General features: G+C 39.6%; 1 protein-coding gene and 1 pseudogene across 1 annotated transcript in view; both read left to right on the plus strand.

Annotated features, from left to right (window-relative positions):
* The window catches only part of PARM1 (prostate androgen-regulated mucin-like protein 1), a 96437-nt gene that overhangs the window by 12994 nt on the left and 58892 nt on the right, over positions 1 to 24551 (plus strand). The window lies entirely within an intron of this gene.
* LOC120588548 (uncharacterized) lies at positions 1224 to 1342 on the plus strand (annotated as a pseudogene).

The raw sequence follows: 24551 nt of genomic DNA on the forward strand, positions 1-24551 counted from the left end.
TCTCTATTGCCATGCACTGGCATGTAGATGAGCATAGAGCCTGGTCAAAGTAGCCTATAAGACAAATATGTTTTGACAGTGGAAAGTGGCTTGTGAGCTGGGACACCACCTGGATAAAATGTTGTACAGTAAGAGGCTCCACGAATGCGCTGGACACTAAAAGGCCCCTGGGGAAGCAAAGAAAGGAGAGGAGATCAATTCAGCCTCCTTCACAAGGTCACACCTCAGCATATGAAATTCGGAAGGGAATTATAATTGCTTTCCAGACAAGCTTGCTATCTTTGGGCAACCACCCTTACCTGCACATCTTTATGAAATAAAATTTCACTCTAGATAAGTGAAACCAGCAAAAATTATCTTAAAGGATTCACTGGTAGAGGAATTTAAAAGAAAATGTAGAAAGCGAGAGCCTTCTCATGTCTTCTCAGTTTCCCGGCAATGGAGGCTGCCAGTAAGTGTCCTGTCCCTAAACATCATTCCCCCTAAACTGCTGTGAACTGCTTGCTCCCTTGAACTATGCCAACCTGCCAAGCTTGGCATAAATATAGATTAGCTATTGTCTTGGTTTCCTAGGGCTGTCATAAAAAATTACCACAAACTTGGATGGCTTAAAACAACACAAATTTATTCTCTCACTGTTCTGGAAGCTAGAAGTTTAAAACCAAGGTTTCAGCAAGGCCATGCTCTCTCTCAAGCCTGGAGGGAAGGATCCAGGCCTAGCTCGGGGTAGCCCCAGGCATTCCTTGGCTTGTGCAAACATTAACTCCAATCTACCTCCCCGCCCCTTTACATGGCCTTCCTCCCCTAAGTCTGTCTGTGTTCAGATTCCCTTCTTATAAGGACACTAGTCATCCAGTCCTATGGGATCAGGGCCCACCCTAAATCTGTATGATCCCATCTTAACTTGGTTACATCTGCCCAAGACCAGATTTCTAAATAAGGTCACATTTACAAGTTTTAGAAGTTAGGGCTTCAATGTATCTTTTTACAGGGACACAGTTCAGGCCATACTAGCTGTATCGTTTTTCATATCTAAGCCATGTTTATAAAAGACCCTTCCCCACTGATAAAAGAAGCAGTCAATAACTTAATTATAAATTATTTTCATTCAAGACAGCAGCTGCTATCACCTCAAGAATTTTTTTACTTGTTTACTTGTTTAATTTATTGATTAGTTATGCTTGTAGAAGGCTGGTTGAGACTGTTTAAATCAGATATCTTTCGTCTATGACCATGCCACCCTAAACAAGCCCAATCCCATCTGATCTCAGAAGCTAAGCAGGGTTGGGCCTGGTTAGTACTTGGATGAGAGACCACCTAGGAAGACCAGATGCTGTAGGCATAGAAAATAAAAAAATAAGGTCCTTGCAATCTGTGAGGTCAACCAAGGGCTGCCTCGCCTAAAAAAAAATAAAAAATAACAACAATAAATAAAAAATAACAATAATAACAAAGATAAATCAGATATCTTTCAACCACAGTTCTGTGGACCCCTCTGAAGGGGACATAACACATGGAGACAGCTTCCCTGGTCCCTGACCACTAAATAACAGAGGACCCTACAAGCATTGTGATAGCAAGATTAAAGAAAAAGAGAGGAGGAAAAGAGGGAGAACAGAACAAAGTGAAGAGGGAGGAAATAATGCCTTCACATATTTCTAAACTTATCAGACTCATTGGAAACCAACAATCTAAATTAATGAGATTTTTAATGGCCTCCTCAAAGCTTCACACAGAAAGAGTTGTACTAAGAGATAGCAGTTCTGCTTACTCAGCTAGCCTGCTAACCACGAGAAGGCTTTGGACGCTTCAGGAGCATTCTTGTTTGGACACGCCTAGTAGCATGTGTACTGTTTGGGAGGCCTGTGGCAAATTTCAAGGGCACTGTTTCACTTCTGCTCTGTCATTTGGTACAATTTATTACTATATTGTTTTTCACATTGTACCTTAGGTAGAGTCAGAAAGAGAATCGAAAGACCAAAAAGTTGCAGAAGATAAAAATAGTGCCTATGCTTTTTTGGTGTAGCTGGTTGCACTGCAGATATGATGCCTTTCCTCTGTGTGCAGGGCGGGTATGTGTGACCTACTCCCAAAAAAGTATCTTCTTCTCAGTCTTTTTTTTTTTTTAATTAAATTTATTGGGGTAACATTGGTTAATAACATTATATAAATTTCAGGTGTAGAACTATTATTGGATGTGGGACATAGGAGGTCACAGGAATCTTTCATGGAAAAATGTAGGAATCATGACATTCTAGAATAGTGATTTGGTCTGCAAGTGCAGAAAGTGTGTGTGTGTGTGTGTGTGTGTGTGTGTGATGTGTGTATATGTATGTTTCTGGGTGAGATGTGTTTCCCTTCTTAGCAGCTTCCTTCCTTACTAAAATAATTAGAAGAATTTTAAAAGGGAGAGGCCAAATAGCACTGGAAAGAATTTCTTATTAAGGAAAAATTAACATTCAGTAGATTAATACATTTTGTGGAATATCTAAAATTCAACTCTCCCTTCCCATCAAAAAGCAGGATATTCTATACATTTAACAACTGTAATTATATACACCCATGTATTCTGAATGTAACTAGAATGTTTATTAGGTAGAACATGGATATTTATTTGGTTCTGTAGCTTCCTATTGAATTTTTTTTGAATGATAGCTTTCCTTATATAAATCAACATCTGAAAGATCAACATGTGGAATTCTTTCCCCTGGAAAAACTACAATTATACTTCTAGTAGGTTTAATTACTTAAATAGTTTTGCTTGTATATGCAACAGAAATATTCTAAGAAAAGCAAGAGGTCTGCAGTCTAAGGCCTTTATTATTTGGGTTATTCTTAAAGGAATAAAAAAATTTAAAGCTCTGATACTAAAAAGAAAGTTCCTTGATGAGAACTGAGTTCATGCTGAGATATAAAGTTACAAAGCAAGAGAACAGCTTCATTATATTTTTTAAATCCCAGGGAGAGCCATTGTTTTGCCAAAGCAATGTGGTAAGACCGCCTGGGACCCAACATCAGTGCCCAGGAGACTAAGAGTAAAGAGCTTTAGAAGCTTTGAATTTTTTTCTAAAACAATTAAGATTAAAAGAGTTAATCAGGAAATCTGAGGTTATGTAAGGGGTGAACAGGTCAACCAGATCATATATCTGGTTTGGGGCACATGCTTGCAATGACCTAACTTTTCCGTGGAAGATTGTACTTTATGATAACTCTTCAAGAATGAAAGAAGTGACAGGAAACATTAAAGTCTGAAAAGTGATCCTCACCACCACTGATAATCTGAGAACATCCTGGCCTCTCCAGAGACATCTGACAGAGGAAAGCAGATGAGCTAGCTGGGGCTCAAACCCTGAAGGGCCTGACAGGAAGAAGAAGGAAAGTGGTTCATGTTTGGTGAAGCAGCTTGTTTGCCTGGACAAGTCATCCTGGCCAATTTAGAGGCTACCATCTCTACCATGGCTGGCCTGGCCACCTCAAGACCTCCTCTTCAAAGATGGCACAGCTGCCGCTTGAGACTTTACATGGCACTTACAGCAGAAACTTGAGGTAGATCTGGAATATATCTTCTGAAACTCTAAGGCTCAATACCCACGATAAATTCTTCTCAAAATTAGTGGGAAGAAGTCACTCACTATTTAAGCAAGAACTACCCAGGAAAAACCAAAAGCCTTCTGAGATGGTGCATGAAGGGACAGGAGTCCTAGGGAAGAGAGACAACTTCTCGACTTAATTGGAGCTGGGTTTGTGGAAGGCACGGAAAATTTGAACTAGAGAGACAAAGTTCACTGACATATACCAGTTGATACCTCATTAAGCCTTTGCTAGTTAAAGTGATATCATTTATCATCTTTCTTAAGCTGTGCCTATTCTGGTCAAACTTTCCCAACAGTAGCAACTTGGATTTGAAAGGGCACCTATGTTCCTTATGAAGCACTTACTACAATGTTTTTAACAACCCAAATATGACCTGTGTTTAAATCATAATGCCTGACAAAAAAAATTATGCTATTTTGCGGTTACACAGTGAACAAGGTGTCACTCAGGCCTTGCTGTAAACTCAGTGGTTCTACCTGCTCATTTTCTTTTCACTTGTGACACTAACGGCCCATTTTAGCATCACGTTCAGAAAATATGAACAAACTCCACTGCACCTTCGAGCAGTTTCCGCAGGTTGTGATGACAGTAAGTAATAGGCACCAGATCCCCATCTGCAATGGGAACGTTGGCTCTCATCACCCAGACTCCTAAATGTGAGAATTATATTGTGTATTCATTTTCTTGATTTTATTTTTATAAAAATACACTTTTCTCGGCATCAAACTTAAACACTGATTTTCCTTTTTGGTGAGGAATTTGGCAGAACATAGGCAATTAGCTAAGAGCCGTGTAAATTCAGGAAACTTGATTAACAGTTAGATCAAAATTCATCTAAGAATTTAGGTTTAAGCGCTCGTGGATAAAGTATCCTTTAGAAAGCATTAGCAGTTTGGCTTTAAATGGGACATTGGATTAATTCGATCTGTGCTTCCTTTCTACATGGCATCATTTCAAAGTATAAATTCAATTTATGGTATGGGAAATGGATATGATATGCATAAGCTTCTCTTGATTTAACAAGGATGACGAATTCAATGTTCTGGTAAATAAAATATTCCAAATAACCGAGCTTTCTCTATATAATGTAGGTTGTTGCTTCTAAAACGGGGCGGGGGAGGGGAGAAAACAACATATTTAAAACTATATTTAACATTTATTGGAATGGTCATTGATCAGCTCCATGCTTCCATCTGCCATCTTTTTAGATAAAGAGTATTAAATGAGATAAGCTTTAGTATCTGCTCTTTATAATCTAAAACAGATTCTTAACCTGAGGTTTACCAAAACGTGGATGACCCATAAATGAGAACCATAAAGTCCATGAAATGCCTAAAATTGTATCCAACATAGCATGTATATACCTATGTGCCTTTTCTCCTTGGGAGAAGATCCATAGATTGTATCTAATACTTGAACATCTAACATTCATTCTGCGACTAATTTGATGCTTATATGATTTACTCTTTCTTTGAAAATTCATAAGGTTCTTTGGCATGGTCTGGTGCTTGAGAGTATACTAATACTAACAGTAGTACTGGCTCAAGTTTATTTGGGCCATGGCTTTCAACCTACTGATGGATCTTGCATGCTTCATCTCACCCAAGGATTACCCACAAAGGCAGAGATTATCCTTTCAAGTTATGGATAAGAACATAGGGGCACAGAATGACTCTGGGATGTCACTGAGGCCGTCAGCGAGAGCCCTGGGAGTCAGTATAGGTGTTTTAACTTCCTGGTCTGGTGTTCTTTCCATTATAGTTCATTATATAGAATATCCTAAAAGCTACATTTCAATGCACACGAGCTCAGTATTTTTGGATGCCACTTATGTTACTTAAGGTCTTCAAATTCTAAGACCCCCATAACTGGTCCAAAATTAATCAGACTAGTGGTAAGTATGAATTTCAATTTAAAAATGGAAAATACTTTCCTGAGCATGCAATTCTTCGGGCTCCCGCTCCTTATATTCTAATAAAAACATTCAAATAGAACCTTGTGGATTCCACACAGCTTTCAGGCGCAACATGGCATTCAATCCTCGCAAGCTCTTGGTAGTCAGCTACTACTCCCATTATGTAGATGAGGAAAATTGAGACTACTAGAAGTGAAGCCACATGTCTGAAACCACAGAGACAGGGCAGAGCCAGAACTCAGTGCCAACCCCAACTTTGCACCTGTTCATTGTACCACAGCTGTCTTTACAGTGTTCTTAGGGCATCGGGGTACACAGGCTAGGAAATAGGCTGTCAGGTGAGACCACTTTCATGGACTCAGGCATTGGAGAGGGAGCTGTATGCAAAATAAATTCTATGGTAAGATAAACAGTGCATTCCCTGGAGTCTAGATTTGAAGAACTGTCCTAAAACTTCAGAATCTTCCTCTATATCAAGCAAAGGATAAATTTATCCCTGACCAGCTCTGAGACTGGAACTGGAAGAAAACTACTGAGACGGAAATTCACCCTGGCTCAAAATGCAGCCCACAATGTTTTATAAAAACTGTGTTTATAGACTTGTATTTTTTTTTTCTTTACAGAAGAATACACAATTGACTTCAAAGCAGGGACTATGATACAGGTTTAGGATAAGAAAGGCTATTATTGCTTCTGATATCTTACTGGCTTTTCACAAATTCCATAAGAACCCAAACCCAATAATTATCCTATTATCTTATGCCAACATTAAACCTTTTTCCCAAGTAGTTCTATGACATTAAGTGTCTGGCAGAGATATTCATATGATCAGGCAGCACTGAAAGCACATTGTAATGCACTGGAAGATGCTTGATTTATGTATTTTGATTTTCATTTCTGGGCATAAATATATAAAATAACGAGAGAATGTTTCGTCAGTTCAAAGGAAAGAACCGCTCAAGTTCAGCTAGTCTGATTCTACCCCACAGTGGTGGAGGAGCAGCTCAGCGAAGTTGCCATTCCAGAGCTGCAAAGAACTTGGGTTTAGGGCCCATGACCCTGCTTTGGAATTCCAAATCTGCCATTTAGCAGACAAGGCATTAAATCTTATAAGGTGCCAGCCAAGTGTTAGGCACTTTAGAGACATTTTCTTATCTGACTCTACAGCAGCCCTGGAAGGTTAGTACTTACTAGTATTTATTTCCAAATGGAAAAACAGAGGCCTAAGGAGGTCCAATAATCTGTCTAAACACACAGAGCTAGTGGCACCCAAATTTGAACCTGTCTCTCTGTCATTAAACCCATGCTCTTTCTATTATTTGGTGCCTCTTTCTTGGGCTTCAGTGTCTCCATCTGTAAAACACGATCATTCAACATATCTTTTAGGATTGTTGGGTCATAAGAGGTTACACTACCAAGAGCAATTCTGATACACAAGAAGTCTTTGATCAATAGTGTTCCTCTTCCTACACTTTGTTCTGGTAATAGTTCTGATTTTGTTTGTCGATTTCATTAGGTTGATTGATTAGGGCTTTGTTTTGTTTAGATTTGGACCTAGCTTGACTTTTTTAAAAATGCAGAGTCAAAAAAGAGGCCTCTAATAGAGGTACCTGTATGACTTTGGAGGACAGGAAAAGCAGGGCCATTTGTGTCTGGGGTGAAGAGCTGCCGGGCAGGGTGCAGGGCGATGCCGTTCTGCCTCCAGGGAGAACGTGGGGCGAGGGGGGTGGATGTCTGTTTATCTGTACACCAAAACCTTGTGAATGACATCCCTTCATAAAGCAGTTGTGGTCCTGTTGCTTTGGGGAGGACTGAGCCAACATGCACCCTGGTAGGTCTACAGTATTTCCAAGTGGCCTCTGTCACTATAGACAGGCAACCCAGAGCTCTGGACAGCCCTGGTGCATGGCAGAAAGAGTGGACAGAATTTCACCAGCCCTAGTAGAAAGTGGCAGTATTTCCTTGCTTATAAATGGCAGCCTGCTTGCAGAGGGGCTTGGGAAGAACTACTCGTCTCAGAAATAATAATTATGTATGTATGTATGTATGTATGTATGTATGTATGTATGTATGTATGTATGTATTTAGCTTTGCTCCCTACTTGAGGGCCCTGGAGCCCTCTGCTTACAGATAATGAGCTATCAAATGATAATAAACTATCTAAACTTGCATCTAAGCTGCAAGTTCCAGGGAAAATGGAAAGCATCTAGATAAGCCAGAGTGGTTGAAAAAGATGGTGACTCTTAATCTCAGAAAGATATTTCGATATTTTCATTCAACAAACATTGATTCAACACCTTCTTGGAACTGGAGATATACAGAAATGATTGAGGCACAGACTTCACCTAGAATGCACTAAAAGTCTGGAAATCAGACTTGCAAACAGACACTATAATGCTGCTGGGCGGCCTCTATGTTTGAGGTCTGAATGGAGTGTGGTGGAAACCCGAAGCAGACAGGGTAACTATTTTGCCTGATGGAGAAGTGACATTTGAGTTATTTTTTAAAAGATAAATAGGAAGTTGCCAAGCAAAGAAAAGGTGGAGAGGGAGGGCATCCTAGCCAACACATGTGCAAAGGTCCCAGAGTCCACAACAGGGGGTTGTGAGGAATCCAGGAGATGTGGCCATAAGACTACGAGACCAGAAACCAGTCTTGGGGCCAGGGTGAGCTATCTGGGCTCCAGATTATGACAGTCAATGGGCTCCAGTCCTGGCTCTGTCACTTCTTAGAATGTGACAATAAAGAATTCATTTAGTCACTCAGTACATGTGTCAGAGGGTTGCTGTAAGGATTAAATCAAAATAGCCCAATTCTAGCAATAATAGTGCTTAATAAATGTCAACTCTTGGAAATATTTGTGGCAGCAATAGTCAACTTTACAATAAAGTCAATAACTAAGGACATAAATATTGTTTATATCAGACTTCTCAAGGGCCTTTTTTAAAAAAAGATCTAGAACAGAGCTGTCCAATAAAACTTACTGTGGTAATAGAAATGTTCTCTGTCTGCACCATCCAATTCAGTAGCCATTAGTTGTGTTTGGTTATTGAGCATTTGAAGTATTACTAGTGCAACTGAGAAACTGCCATTTTAATTTTATTCAATTTAAATGGTTACACATGCCTAGTAGCTACTATATTAGACAATGGAGGTTAGAGACATGGAATCATAAAATGTTCAATTTATAAGAGACCTTAGAGATTGATATAAATTTCCGTCATCCTCCCCCATCACCACCATTTTACTAATGTGTAAATGGTCACACAGTTGGTTAATGACAGACCTTGCTCTAGAATCCAGCAGGTCTTCTGGCTCTGTTGGCAAAGTTCTTATTATCACGAAGTCTTGGTTGGATTGTCCTTTCTCCTTTACAAAGTTCCCATTGCCCAAGCATCGTGGGTCACTCTGGGCACCTCTCATTTCCCCACCATGCACCATTTCTGCTCCTTTTGTTTTTAATATACATGCTACATCCATAGGATCCCAATAATCCATAACTAACTGAAATATACTTTTGTTCTTGGTTTTGACAAATGCTAATGGAATTATGTATTAGCAGCAGCTCATTTGGTACAAAATGTCCAGCACCATTGATTTCCTTACTAGTACATTTTTGTTGTTATTATACTACTATTATTTATTTTTCATTACTTTTCCTGGGTGTTAAACCAAGGTATCAACAAAAATACAGGCCTTCTTATACTATTTATAAAACATGAGCTCAAATTCTTTATCATTGGGAATTTGAGATGATTAAACCACTTGACAGAGTCACTGGTTAAATAGGGATGATCAAGTGCAGAGCCAGGTCTTTGCAACAACCAGTGTAGTGAGTTATCCTTGAACTCGGAGGCAGATATGCTGAGCGGATTGTTGTGGTACCTGATCTATAATGTAGCTCTTCTCTTTTTCGGCAAAGAGAAGCTACAGCCTTTATCTGTAGCAGGCCCTGGTTAGGAATGACATATGGTGTCAGGGAGCTGAGCTACGGATTTGCTGTCTTGTTCTCTCCCTTTCTGAGACGTGGAAGGAGCAAGATGAATAGCTAAGAGGTAGGAACAGGTCAGTTAGCATTTATTCACAGTTCACACAGTGCTCTTCTATGTGATGAAAGAGATACTTAACTCTTGCCCTCTTGAACATTACTCATTGCACCCTACCTTAAGGACAGCATTCACAATTTTGAACATGGTCTTAACCTGACTGTGCATGATTGCTGAGGTCATACAGGTCTCTGTGCCCCAAACACACTCTGCAGTTTCTAGAACATTCCAACAGGCCCTCCTTTCAGCCTGTGCTATGTTTTTCACAGTCAGCTTAGCTAACTCTTACTCATCCTTCAGATCTCCTATAAATGTTAGTCCCTCAGATAAATATTCCCTGACGCCTACTCTCAAAAAGTAAATCAGCTCTTCTTAACACCCTGCAAATTACACCCCACACACACACACACAGTAGGTCTCACTGAATCCTACCTTCATGTTTTTTTTTTATGATTCTTGTCATAGCTTTAAATGATTTTATGATTATGTGTTTAATATCTATCTCCTTAGATTATAGATTTTTGCGAGGGGAGGGATTATGTCTGTTTTATTTATCCTATTCCTGGGATCTAATCCAGTTCCAGACAGTAGGAGCTTAGAAAATATCTGTTGAATTCAAACACAAAGAAAAACTGTATCGTAGGTAGGGACTAGCTTATTTAGCAACAAAACACTGAGAATAATTTTTTGTTGAGCGAGTCAATGAATGAATGAATGAATGGCCTGTCCTCTTGAGAGCTCCAAGTTAGTTTCTACTTCTTTAGGAAGTTTAGGAGTAGATTTGCCTACAGACCTTTTAGTACATAGAGGGAAGAGTGAGTAGCAAACAACTAAAACAATATGATGAGTAAATTTGTGATCACTTTGTAACCATGACTTTGAAGAAAGCTAGTAAAGAACATTTAGGCAAAATGAGCCTCTACTCAACCAGCCTTGATACTAGAACCAGGACAATTTTCTTTAACTCTGCAGTTTATCTTGCATGGTTGAACATTGTGTTGAAGTCATTTCTTGCCTGATAGGTTGTGGGTAGAAAAGATTTTAATATATCTTCTTTAATGTGAAAGAAAAAAATTATTTGTGATTGAAAACATTATTTCTTATTTACTCTCCCTAAGTGACTTTTGTGCAGATGAATATTCAAAGGTGTCTTTGCTGAACCAGATAGTGGATATAGAGATGAATAAAAAGAGAGTTGGTATGTGTGTGGAGTGGGGGCAGGGGAGATTTGGGTACAGATGCATTGGAGTTGGTGGGTTCCAGAGGCTGCCGGGGCAAGTGGAGGCCACATTGGCTGACCTTCCTGTGGAAGAAACGGGAACACTGATATTAGTGCTAATTTTCATTAACTCGTGTTCTGTTATATGCCATGTCACTTTCTTCTCCTTCCCCTTCCCTATTTCCACCATGAATCTTCAGGGAAATCCCTTACTAATACCTTGGAGGGTGGGTTTCCCTTTAGATAGCTATGGAATGTGAGGAGTCTTGCTCTAAGATCAACAAGCAAAAGCTGCCATGTTTGCAATATTCAAAACAATCAAAATAATCACAAAAACATGATCATTCCATGAAAAGGACACTTCACTTCCATGGTATTCTTTCCAAAACCCCAAAACTCTGGTCTAATGAGAAAAACATCATACAAACCCAGATGGGGATACATTCTCCTGGACACCAGGACTCGTGTTCCTTGAGACTGTGAAAATGATGAAAACAAAAAAAGACTGAGAAACCATCACAGTTTCAGTTACAGCTAAGAGGTGAGTAGGGAGACGTGAAAACTGACTGCAATGTGGTACCTGAATTGGATCCTGGAACAGAAAGAGAGCATTCACGGAAAAACTGATGAGATCCAAATAAAGTCTAATTACACATAATTTTAATTACATTTGAAAGTTTAATTAATAGTAGTGTACCAATGACAATTTCTTAGTTATGACAAAAGTAAGATATTAACTGTGAGGGAAACTGGGTGAGGGGTATATGGCGACTCTCTGTATGACCTCTGCCATTTTTCTGTAAATCTAAAATTATTCCAAAATAAATAGTTTATTTAAAAGCAAAGCTTCATAACTAAAATACCTAATGTTTTCTATAAATCTAAAATTATTCCAAAATAAACAGTTTATTTAAAGATAAAACCTCAAAACTAAAATAGTCAATGTTGGCTTTTTGTTAAACTAGTAGGGGAAGCAAGTAAAACAACAACTAACTTTTTTTAAGTTTATTTAAACAAAGTAATCACAAAAGAGGAAACTTAAGCTTCCTGCCGAGCAGACAGTGACATTTCTTGTCACCAAAATGCCATGACCTTTGGCTTCTATTACAGCAGTCATCACTGTTAAAGAAAAAAATCATTCCGACACTTGTTAAAATGGTAAGGAAGACTTTATTCAAGACTCTTGCAATAAGTGTCCAGAGCATCACAATAATGCAGATAGATGGAGCTTGACTGAATCCAGCAAGGACACATGGGGATTTATAAGCAAAGACAGGATGAGGAGGTCAATGCATGGAATATCATGAAGAGGAGAGAGACATCAAGGGTAAGGGGATTCTTGCTAAACCAACTTAACAAGAATCTTGCTGAAAGCAGGCCAAGAACTTACACGTCAAAGGTGAGGGGTGAGGAACTTGGTCAGATATCAAAGTTGATCAGATATCAAGGGTGGGGGAATTCTCAGTAAACTGACTTGGCAGGATTCTTGCTAAGACTGGGCTGGGAAGGCCAAAACAGGATGAGGAGGGGCTAAAAGGGGGCCTCAAGTTCAAGGCCTAGTCTAGAGGAGGGCTCACAGGAACCTGACAAAAGTTTGCTTAAGCAGAGTCTTTATTATCACCAGTCATGCTAATACTGTCTGATGCCAACTGGAGTGGCATCTATACTACCAGCACTCACACTGCTTGTCTCCTATCCAGATGATTTGGCTGCATCTGTAATCTTGGCATGTTGTAGCCTGGGAGCAGATTCCACCTGTGATTTCACATCCAGCATCTAGACCTTGGCCACTGGCATTGCTGGGTTAATGTTATATGAGCCAATTTCCTCCCAAATTGATTGGCCGGTGGGTCTGGAGAAAGGAAGCTTCGAGGATTTGGCATTTACCTTTGCAGATGGTTTGGTACCTACAACCCACAAGGCAGTTCTTTCCCACAGCAGGAGTCCTTGTTTCCAGTCAAAAGATCCTTACGCAGGTGTAAGAATGTTACATCAAGCGCAAACACAAATCTCATCGATCTTCAGAGTTAAGTGTAGAAGAGGAACTACATGAGGGCTTTATTTCCCCATCCAGGACATTTGTTCACATTAACGTTTCCAGGTGTGCAGGGCTTTGCAAGAAATGATAAACTCTGTCTCCACTTTGCATTCTTCTTGGTGTAGAACGTCATGGTTGTTTATCATTTGGGTAGGTCCTAGAGTAGTGTCTCTCCATGTAAAGCCAAGTGGTAAAATGAGGACAGCCAGGCAATTTCAAGCAGAACCAGTTTTGGGTTTTGGCTTGTATTCTGACCTAAAATTATCTTCACAATAGCCCCATTTCTCCACCTGCCTTTGGCTGTGGGGCACCTTACAACTCTGTCCACAGTGAGACAGACTGTATCACAGGGAGCATTTGAGGGGACAGCTTGTGGGGGAGGGTCGATGGAGGTTGACATTGGCACATGGGCTGAATTGGTGAAAACTTAAATTCGAAGTTGTACTTTTTCTTTTTTGGTTTCAGTTCCAAAAAAAATTTCATAAGCTAACACATTCTGACTCGCCCAACTCCTTAAATAAATTCTGAAAGGGCATGAAAAAGGTCATAAAATCTAACCAAATTCATGTCTACCTGTAAGGCCCTCTTGTTCTGCTGTTATTTAACTTGTGGTTTTTCCTTGGCGGATATCTTAATATACGGAGGTGAAACAGTGGCTAGAATATCAGGCAAAATGTGGCCATTATTAAACAACATGCTGACAGATTGTCAGCTAATATCCCAGTGTTTTGGTGGTTACTTAAGTATCCCACCAGCACAGTGGATAAAGCGGCAAACACAGGATCCTGATGTCTTGGAAGAGGCTGGCAAGGAAATATAGGTGTTGCATTTTTTTCTGAAGTCTTCTCAGGGTTTCCCCACTTCCTTTCATTTTCCTTCTTGCAAAACTCTTTAATTTTAATGCCATCTCTTAGCCAGCTTTCAAAATAAAATTAATGTATACCTATGACTTCATCTCTTTTCAACTGTTTATAATTTCTGAGGACAAGCCAATCATAATTTATTTATAGAATTTGATCCCATTTCTGCTTTTCTATTTTGTCTCCTAGAAAGCAGAGGGAAATAGCTCTATATCAGAAAAATTAGACATTGAACTTTACTTTCTCCCAAATGCTACAAATAAAATTAGAGCATTTGTCTCTAGAAAAATTAAGGAAAAGAACACTGCATCATTTGGAAATCAGATTACCAAAACATCAGGTCTAGATAATTAAGTTTGTACAGGTCAGGAAATAAGAAAGTCGATTTATTCTGGTTTTATGCCTCACCCTAAATATGGGTGCTGTATTCTGTAATAAGGCTTTTTTGTGCTTCCTGAATTCTGTGCCATCTCACCCTCAAATGAGATTTGAGAATTTTACATGTCATACCCTAATTATTTGTCACCGTTCATAGAAGAAAGAAAAGAAGGGGCAAATAATACCGGCACTTAAATTAACTGAAACAGTAATTAATTGTGAAACCAGTCGCCATCTCCCCCTGATGTGGTCCTGTTGACTGAACAGAGAAAAGGCAGTTTAGGATCAGTTGTTTATTGTGCTATCTTTCAGTAATTTTTAACACAGTTTCTCTTTTTCTAGAACAAAAGAAGCAATTTTTTTTGATCATTTACTTCTATCTCTCCATTAGTCAAAGGTAGCAAAATACAAAATGTAATTTCTTTGGACAGAATTAAACTAAGCATAAGGTTGAGAACGTATCAAAGTCATTTCTCAGAAATGCAGACATATCTGTAAGATCTTTGGTTTCTGCTCAGGCTGAGAGTAGTGGTTCTTTCCCATATTTAAGAAATACTGTAATGCATTGAGAGGGGTTTGCTGGCTGTCAGAGAGGAAAGCACAAATGTAAACTCTGACTTAACATGTAAGAAAGACTTAAATGCAGGGAGTACAGCACAAAATGTATCATCCACGTTGCTGGCATGCAAGCACCAAATCTGAATGCAGTTGCCACCCCCGTTTTACTCAGCATGTAAGTCTCACCTTCCAGACTCCCTCTGCGGTCCTCTACAGCCATAGGAAGACAGAAAGGGCAGATGGCCTCACCTCTCATCACAAGCCCTAAAGTGACCATCGTGCTTGTGAAAACAGTGTGTCTCAAAAGGAATGATGCATTTTCTCAAGCAACTGATCTGATGGCACAGTTCTGAGAGTGTTTCCTTTCTTCACAAGGCAGGGAACGCCAAGAAAATAAATGTCTAAAGACTGGACGGTGGTGTGATGAAACCAAATACCTTCTAAGAAGGCAATGCCTCTGTTCCTCTTCCAGCAAGGGCAGCCTGGCTGCTGCTTCTCTTTAGGGCACTGCTCAACACCTTGCTATCAGGCCTTGAGCAACAAGAGAGTGGCCAGGGAGTAGCGGATTTTGTTTCCCACTGTTTGTGAGATCATAGTGTACCACACTCTCATCTTGAGATCTGTGAGCTAAGCTCCCAGGGCCTCTAACAGGGGCCAAGTGAATGTGAATACAACCTTATTTTATTGTCCAAGTCATCGGCATACTCAGAAAACATTTCTGTTCACAGCCAGATGACCAGCACTGGGACTGAGGGAAAAGAGGAGTAGGGTGAAGTGTCATTATGTCCACTCACTTGTAATCCAGGTGTCAGAGTGCTCTGAGTTAGAAGACTCTCCCACACAAAGAGTTGGAAGTCATGCATCCTTAAGCTAAACTTAGAAGTGGCAGTATGTGGACAGGAGGTACACAGTATCCTGGGTTCCTGGGGAACCAGCCAGGTGAGACACTCCAGATCATTCTCTTCCAAGCCTAATTTGTGCCTTAATGCCAACGTGGCCAGAGTAGGCACTGCAGAAGGGGCTGTCTTCTTGTGTGGCCTTGTCTCTCTTCTCAAGACTGAGGGGATTCTGGGGCACTTGGGGCTGGAGAGCTCCCATGCCAGCCACCAGAGCATTTAGTAACAAGCGTAGCAAGCTTCTACCATTTACGTGGTGGCACAGGACTTGTGGAATCATCTTAGCACACTAGATTTGGGGTGGAGGGAAGGGCTAGGCCTATAAAAAATAAAATTGTTCTCACCCCTCTCTCACTTTCCAGTAAGTTTAGATCGAGTAAAACATCAAATCCACCTGCCATAAGTAGCTCTTCTGTTGCCAGTCATGTATATTACTTACTGTATATATTTTCCCCGAGCACATTTTAAATGCAGAGGCACCGTCTTCTCCACTGGCAAACTTCTACCCAGGCTGCTCCAACCCATCTGCATATGTTCAAGGCAGCAGCTCAATTTTTTATATTATCCATAAGCAAAACCTAGTCAGGAGCAAATGTTCTGCAGACAAATTCAGTTCTATTTTCTAGAGTTAAAAATCAGTACCTTGGAGTGAGAGGCCACATAGAGTGATGAGAGCCAACTTGTAGGAGTCATAGGTCTTCTAGGAGTCCTGCTTCAGCTTTTTAGAAGCTCAAGGACTTTCAGTAAATCACCCAATCTCTGGACTTCAGGATTCTCATCTGTGAAATGAAGTTACATAGTATAGTGGAGAATAGAAAGAGACCTAAGGACTTGTTACTGAGCATTTGGGGCAAGTTGCCTCTCATCAATTCTCAGACACTCATGTTTTTTCTTTTACATTTGCCACCTCTGAAACTAGAGGCATCTCACAATCAATTGCCTATTGTAGTTTATTGGCAGTATTTGCCACTCTCTCAATGGTGCATGAAACAGCAGTGCATCTGATAATTGCTACTTTTCAGGTCATGCTTCCTGAGCTGGGATTGCTCATTTGAAAATGAAGTGGGTGAGTGAGGTGAGCGCTGAGGTTCTGGGTTCCGCTTTGCTGGATTGTCCATTCTACGGCCTTCCTCCGCTGGTGGGGTTACTGAGGATCTAGCTTACTCCTGATCCTAAGTTTCTCCCAGGCTGGTCTAGACTCTTCTTCCTAGGAGAAAACTCTCCAGGTTTCTGAGGAGTTCAAGATATTGGAACACATTCTTCCTGCAACACCAGTTAGCTGGATGGTACCAGTCCCTACCAGAACCAGAGCACAGCCACAACATAATGATTTTATGTCACAGATACTTCTTTATTCACATGTAGCTCCTCGACGTCACTGGTAGCAGGGGCCTGGCTGGAGTTGCACAAGGGCGACAACATGTATGTCCCCGTCTCTCAGCAGGGCAGGGAGTGACAACACTGAAATTTCTGATTCACTGATAATAGTCCTTCCTGAGGAACTACAGAGATTGAGGTAGCATGAGCTGAAGGTGGTGCCACAAGGCTCTTCCATGAATTTTCTTTGCTTCATTTTTTTTAGGTTTAGCCCTGGAGAGTTCACTTTTTTAACTAGAAACTGTGCCTAGAAATTAGTGGGCACTGATTTATAGTTCTCTTTGGCTTTTTTGCCCCCCTTAAGCCTTCACCTTCCAGTTCAGCAACCCTCTTAAGACCTATTTTGTTGTTTTTATTGTTTATGTCATTGATGTCTTCCTGGCTGTTTTTGTTCAGTTTTCTCTTCAGAGACTGTCCGAATGATTAAAAGTTAACCAGTTAGGATGACTCGATATTATCTCCTGTCCTGTTGGAAAATCCACGGTCACCTGGGATCAGTAGAGGGAGACGTGAGCCCCTCTGAGTTCCACGCCTCTCACACTCTAGCTGAAAATAGTGGTCTGAAAATATAAAACTTCCTTATGTTATAAACCAAAGCTGTGTTTTATGAAACAATAACTTAATGACTCAACACAGGACTTAACCTCTGTCATGCCTTGGCACACTTAGGAAATGATAATATTTGCACAACTCACTGGGTTTGACAAAGGAGAGTGCTCAGGGCCAGTTGCTCAACTGTCTCAAAGGCTGAGAGGCTCCATGTCCATATACACACCTATAACTTATTGTTGGCACTGCATTGGAAAGCCCGACATAAAGAATTGTCCTGTTTTCAGAGGAGCAGAACTCACATGTAGGAATAGAAAGAACTAGTCACTGTGCATTATATGTATACCATAAAGTTTCTCACTATTTGGGAACATTATTTGAGTACTAACAGGGTTTCCTTAGGTTTAGAGATTAACAAAACAAAAAGTATGAGAATAGTTTGTATGAGAATAGAAGTGTGAGAATAGTTCCTTTTTTTTTTTTGAAAATTCACTAATCTAAATGTTTTACGTGGCCATCATGGAAGAAACCCAGCCTCATAAGAATGGTGGTCCTAACCAGCCTTCAGCCTGTTTTGTTTAACTTGGTAATTAAAATGGTTTTTACATTTTTGAAAGGTTGTTAAAGATAAAAATACATAGAAAAGGAGGAGGGGAGGGGAAAATTAATTAATTAATTAATTAATTAATCAATTAAAATAAAATGAAAAAATAGGAGGAATAAGAGGGAAAAAATCCCGATTCTCCTATATACTAGCACTGTGACCTTGGACAAGTATTTAATTTTTCTATGTTGCGATTTCTCCATTTGTAAAATGGGAATAACAGTGATATTCACCTCAAGGGGTTGTTGTGAGAATTTTAAAAAGCAGTGCATGTGAAGTACCTGGAACAGAGAATGGCACATAGAGGAACTCAAATAAAAACTGCTATTTATAATTAAAATTTTTTAATTAAAAAAAAAAAATACACAGAGAAGAATATGCAATAGAGACTATATGTGGCCCCAAAGCCTAAAATACTATCTGGTCTCTACAGAAAAAGTTTACCAACTCCTGTTACAGAAGATGGCAAGAAGTAACAAGACTATGAAAAACATCCAAATGATATACGTTAGTGGCAGGAAGCCTGGCTTGTCCAAACTCCATAGTTGCTGAAAGTAGACAATAAGACTCAATGGATAGAGCAAGATGGTTTTTACTTACAGCACAGCAAACAGCAGGAGTATCACATAGTGGGGCCGGTTCCTCTGCCTCTAAATCCCATACAATGCAATAGACCCAGATGACCCCTGCGTATCAGATGTGCTGCAGCTGAGGAATCCAGGGCTAAGGGCTTGGCACCTTTTACAGCAAGTAGTGAACAAGCTAGGTTCCCCCTGGGGAACTAGTAGTCAGATGGTAATCAGTCTTTGTCACTTTGACCTACTTAATCGGCTCTGTTGCTAGCTATAGAAATGGCTCAGTGTCAGGATGGTTAAGCCTTGCAGTTTGGCACAGTCAGCAAGGAAGTGTACAGATGCTTGGGCCAATGGCACACTGACTTTCCCAACAATAGAATGTCCCTTTCATCCTCACCACAATCCTCTGAAGTAGATATGACTACTATCCCATTTTACAGATGGAGAAACCCAGGCTCAGAGGAAGGAAAGTGACAAAGCAACTTGCCCACTGTTAAGAGCAACTTGTCCAAGGCTGCTTACTTTGTAGGTGATGAACAGTGATTTAACCCTGAGCAATCTAAATGCAGAGCCCGAACAACATACAATTGCCTTGTTTCATTGAGCAAAAAGCCAAGAACCACAAGAACTAGACGTAAATTATATACTGATAAAATAATTCATTGTTTTGCCTTCTTCCTTTAATAACAATAATATTAAGAGATGGCATTTTACAATGCATAGGCCTGCCTCTCATAATCCATTGAAAGATTTACGTACGTTTAGATGCCAGCAAAAGTTTGCCAAAAATTTTCCCAGTAAAAAAAAAATGGATTTGGCTAGGTTTTACCTTTCCCAGTTGTTTTGAAAGTTTCCCTTTGCAGTATGAAAGGCAAAACACAGATTTAATTACCCTTCTGTGGCTAATGTTCGAACTGCCTAATTATATAAAAGCATTAATTGCAGATATTACAAACAGCAACTCACAATAAAATATTTCCTCATAATTAAACCAAGCCTGTCAATGAAATAAAGTCCCAGATACCTTTTTCAAAACCTTTTGCATTATTTGCCCTATAGCTCCACAAACACTTAAGTAACTGGTTTGTATGTACAGTGTAGAAGCAAGTGCAAAGACATGCTATGCGTGTGTGCCTATATGTAAGAACTAGCACGAAGAGCAGAGGAGGTTGTGAAAGTGGGAATGTGAGCATATGCACATGAACTTCGATGACAGCGCTAGGTCTGACACAGAGGGTGTAAATGAAGGGGGCATGGCTGTTGTATGCGACTTAGCAAAGGTGGACTATTTAATCAAAGAAATTGGTCTTCCTTATAATATCTAAAGGCAGAAAGTCCAGACAAGCCTCTGGCAAGACCAGGAAGTCTCTCAGTTAGCAAGCCAGTGCTCTGCTCTCTAGCATCACGAAGTCCCTCATTCTGCTCTGCTGCTCCCAGCTGGTGTAATGTCACACAAGCAAGCTGGGCTCAGGAGTCAGATTCACGTTTCTTCTCTGCCACTGTCATTAATCTCTCTTAGCCTTTAGCCTCTTGATAAACACTTGAGTTTAGTTGATTCTAGAATTAAATGAAATAGTACCTTATACTTACTAAATGCTCAGTATTATTTGTGTTTCTCTTTCATGTTTGTTTCATTCTTTTTCTTCTACAGATTGGTTTCCCCTTCTTCTTTAGGCACATGGGAAGATGTCCTCACAATATAAACATTAATTATGACAGACTCCCTGATGTCTTAGTCCCAAATACAACTTCCTGGAGGAAGGGGATCTGATTGGTCCAGCTTGGGTCAATGGGTCAAGTGTCTACCGCCAGTCCAGTCAACTGTGGTTGGACGATGGGACCACAGTGTTTGGGTGTGACTACAGGGGCCCATTCTTTAGTTAGTTCTTAGAAAAGAAGCAAGACAGAATTTTCATAACACTTTTGTATCTACTATAAATATTCATAGTTATAAATGACAGATAGTGAGTTTTCTAGTAGTCCTATCTACAAACAGAAATTATATTAAGGAAAGATATATGTAAATCAAACCCTATGGTAAATAATATACAAGAAGATCATGAAGTAAAATTATTTTTTAAGATTTCTTTTAAATTTGAAGTAATAGTTGTATCAAATATTTATTTTCTACATTAAAGATTTAAATATTTGAGATGATGTTAAAGCCAAGCTATGTCAATGTCAGAAGATAAAATTGTAAAGTTGTAATGTTTGTTGCTCAGTTAGCTCGATTACCTTTTGAAGAAACTAAACTTGACAGATTTTTTATTGTTTTGGTGTTTTTTAATGGTTGATCAATAAGAACAGGGTTCTGTTCTGTTTTGGAAGGGATTAAAATCAAATACAAAGAAGCAGTCAACACCTACTTCCTCCAGGGATATTAAATGATCTTTGTCCTTTCAATTATTTGAGACATAAACAGATCATCAGAATCCTGACTCGTGTCTGGGCTGCGTTTATTTCATTAATTCAGAAAAGAATCCATTTCCGTTCAATTCGGTATTTACTGTGTCATATGAGGCCCTGTGCCAAGTTCCATGAGTGAAGTCAGGAGGAATAAGACATGATCTGTTCCTTTAGGAACCTCACTGTGGCAGGAAATGGCCATGTGTGCAGTGGACACATTCATGCTGGCATGAGAGAGATGCCCATATATAGACTGGACATGTTCACACCACCATAGGAGAGATGACCACTATCCACTTAACTCCACAGCGTGGAACCTTTGCCCATCATAGGTGGTCAGTCACCTCTTGTTGAATGAATTAGCTAATTGGTACATCAAGGCAGGATGATAAAAAGTGCTATTGAACAACTACCAAAATATTATGAAAGTATAAAAAAGAAAGAGTCATTCATTCATTAAATAAATACTTCTTGTCTGCCGGGCACTGTTCTAAGCATAAGCACATGGCCATTACTTCTGGCTGGAAACTTTGAGAAAATGACATGAAGGAGTTGACATGTGTGCTGGACCTTAAAGGTCAGATTCCCAGGTGTAAACAGGCATAAATAGGCCTGAGAGAATTCCGAGAGAAGCTAGAAGTTCAGTTTGGCTGGAGATGACACGTGTGAGATGAGGTATGATGGCTAAGATTACAAGAGTAGTAGAAGCCAAAATCATTGAAGAAAGGACCTTCAGTGTTGGAGAATTGGCTTGGACTTAGTTTTGTAGACCATGGGGAGCTATTGAAACTTTGGAAGAGGGAATTCAAACAAGCAGGCCATCCTTGAGGGAGCTTTATCTGGAAATACTGTGTGGGATGGATCAGTGATGCTAGAGGCATAGGAATCAGGAATGAGGCTTTGCGGCAAGGAAGTGATAATGGGAATGTAAAGAAAAAAATGAATAAGAGAAACATTGGAGGGTCAAAATCCATAGACGCATAGGAGATATCATAAATGCAAAACTCTTGGGATGAGAATACAGATCAGCTGAAAATAGTAAGAAGCCAAGGGGTTGAAAATGACTCCTGAGGTTCAAGCTTATCTTATGAGGAGATTGAAACCACTACGAATGCAAACAGGGACTATGAGGGAAAGATCAGATTGGCAGAGAAGATGAGAAGGTGAATTTCGGATATACTGAGCTAGAGGTGAGAGCAGAATATCTGCATGGAAATGCATAGCACATCCATTGACAGAGTTTCTAATTCAAGCAAGCAAGGCCATTGGTCCTAAAGGAAGTGACTTTCACCTATGAGGTAGTAATTTTATTGATATCTTCATCTACAAAACCAGTTTTTCCAGTTGGAAGGAGGAAGAATTTTGCAACCACAGAATAAATAGGGATTAGTGAGCTTGTCCAGAATACCTCTGGACTCAGCACAGCACAGATCCAGCCAGAGATGAAATTTAGATATGCAGGAACAATACCAGAAAGAGCAAATGGACCTCAGTCTCTGTCTGTGATCCAAGAGACGGGAACTTAGGACTATTCAGAGAAAGTCTTGGATAGTCACAAGTTGCTACCAGCTGAGTTGAGAAGACATTAAAAATTACAGCAGAGAGAGGGAGCTTAGGATCAGAAAGTGGAGAGAAATCCAAAATAATGAATGTCAACCAAGCAGAGTAATTAAAATAATGAAACTAATTTGTCCAGATGGTGGTTTTTCACCTCTGTTCACCTTTAAAATATTTGGCGCATAAATTCCAGTTTGAGACCCACTGGTGTTGTCAAGTTGCTGCCAAGTATTTGACAAAGATAATAGCTAAAGCCATCAGATTGGGTGATATTGTGAAGGGGATCTCTTATATTTATAGAGTGGGAAGAGGAACCAAAGGATGGAAATAAGGGAAGGACCGAAAGGATGAACTATTATGGAAGCAGAAGGAAGGCACTTTATTTCTAGCCCCAAGAGACCAAGTAAAGAGAAATATGTACTTTTCAGCATGTGCACAGCATTGTGCTAAGGGTAAAAAAGAGTCAGATAATATGGGCTCTGCCCTCTGGGAGCACTTTTTCATGGGCCTAAGGCATACATGAATATTTAGGGGTGGATGAACTGTGTTATAGGTTACTAAAGCATAGGGAACAGATTTCCACTTCTGAACATGATAGAGTAACAGAGACCAGATTTAACTTTATACCTTAAGCAACAACAGTGAGAGAAATAAAAAGAAAAAAAAAACATGAATTAATGGTATTCTGATACTGGTCAACAAGCATGATCTCTAAGAAAAGGTAAACAAACAAAGTGAGCCCTACAATTGCCTCAGCTTGATACCCAAACAGAGGTTTCAGGCTGGGGTGCAGAGAAAGAGAACTTAGGCAGAGCCGAGCAGGCTCCCTGAGTCAAGGAGGCAGAGTTGAGAATTTTAGGGAAGGACAAACCAGCTTGGACAAATTCCCAAAGCAGTGTACAAGAGAGACAGACACACACACACACACACACACGCACACGCACACGCACACGCACACACGCACAAGCACACAGAAAGAGAGAGACAGAGAGACAGGGAGAGAGACAGAGAGAGAAGTGAGAGATCCAGATCCCGAAGAAGGCTCCTTTCAAGTCCTAAGTTGAGTACTGATTAGAACATTTTTGCAATTAAGCTTCCTGAAGTTGAGGGAAAAATTATCAGGAAGGAATTGACAGAAAAATTGCTGACCCTTATTCAAGAGTGGAAATAATTCATGTTCCTAGCAGCCAGAGGAGAGAAACCTGTTAATGCATGGGGCACCAGGTTGAGTACTCAGAAAGATATTACCTAAGTATAGGGAACAAATTAATCCTGGCCTAAAGGCTGCTATGGTACACCTAACAAAGCTTAAATGCAAGCTGTGAAAGGATTAAAATGTTTCTAAGTTTCTTAACCATGTCCCAGAACAAAGTTCAAAAACAGTTAAAATAATAGGAAGAAAATGAACACCCAACAACATAAAAAGACACGATGTCTATTACACGATGTCATGTATTACCAGACATGTACAGAAAAAATAAAATACAACTCGTAATAGGGAAAAAAAAAGTAATTAATAGGTACAGACATAGAAAGGATACATATGATGGAATTAATAGAAAAAAACATTAAAACAATTATAATAAATGTACTCTGTAAGTTCAAGAAGATAGAGGAAAAATGAACATTTTATGGAAGGATGTGGGAGATTTTTTTAAAAGTCTAATCAAACCTATAGAGAAGAAAATTACAATGTCTACTATAAAAAATGGGACTACAGAATCTGTCATGGTATATAAAAACTTAGTAAATCCAAAGACAAAGCAATAGGAATTTTCCAAAATAGGACAGTAAGAAAAAAAGACAAAAAATAAATGAACAAAGCAGCAATGAGTTGGGGAACAATTTCAAGAGGCCTAATATACATGACCTCAAAGGAAATGGGAGTACAGAAAAAAATATTTGAAGACCTAATGACTGACATTTTTCCCAAACTTGATGAAAATTATAAACTTAGAAATCCAAGAAGTTCAAAAATC

This window comes from Pteropus medius, unplaced genomic scaffold (genome assembly GCF_902729225.1).
Source record: "Pteropus medius unplaced genomic scaffold, Ma_sr-lr_union100, whole genome shotgun sequence".
NCBI classification, from domain to species: Eukaryota; Metazoa; Chordata; class Mammalia; order Chiroptera; family Pteropodidae; genus Pteropus; species Pteropus medius.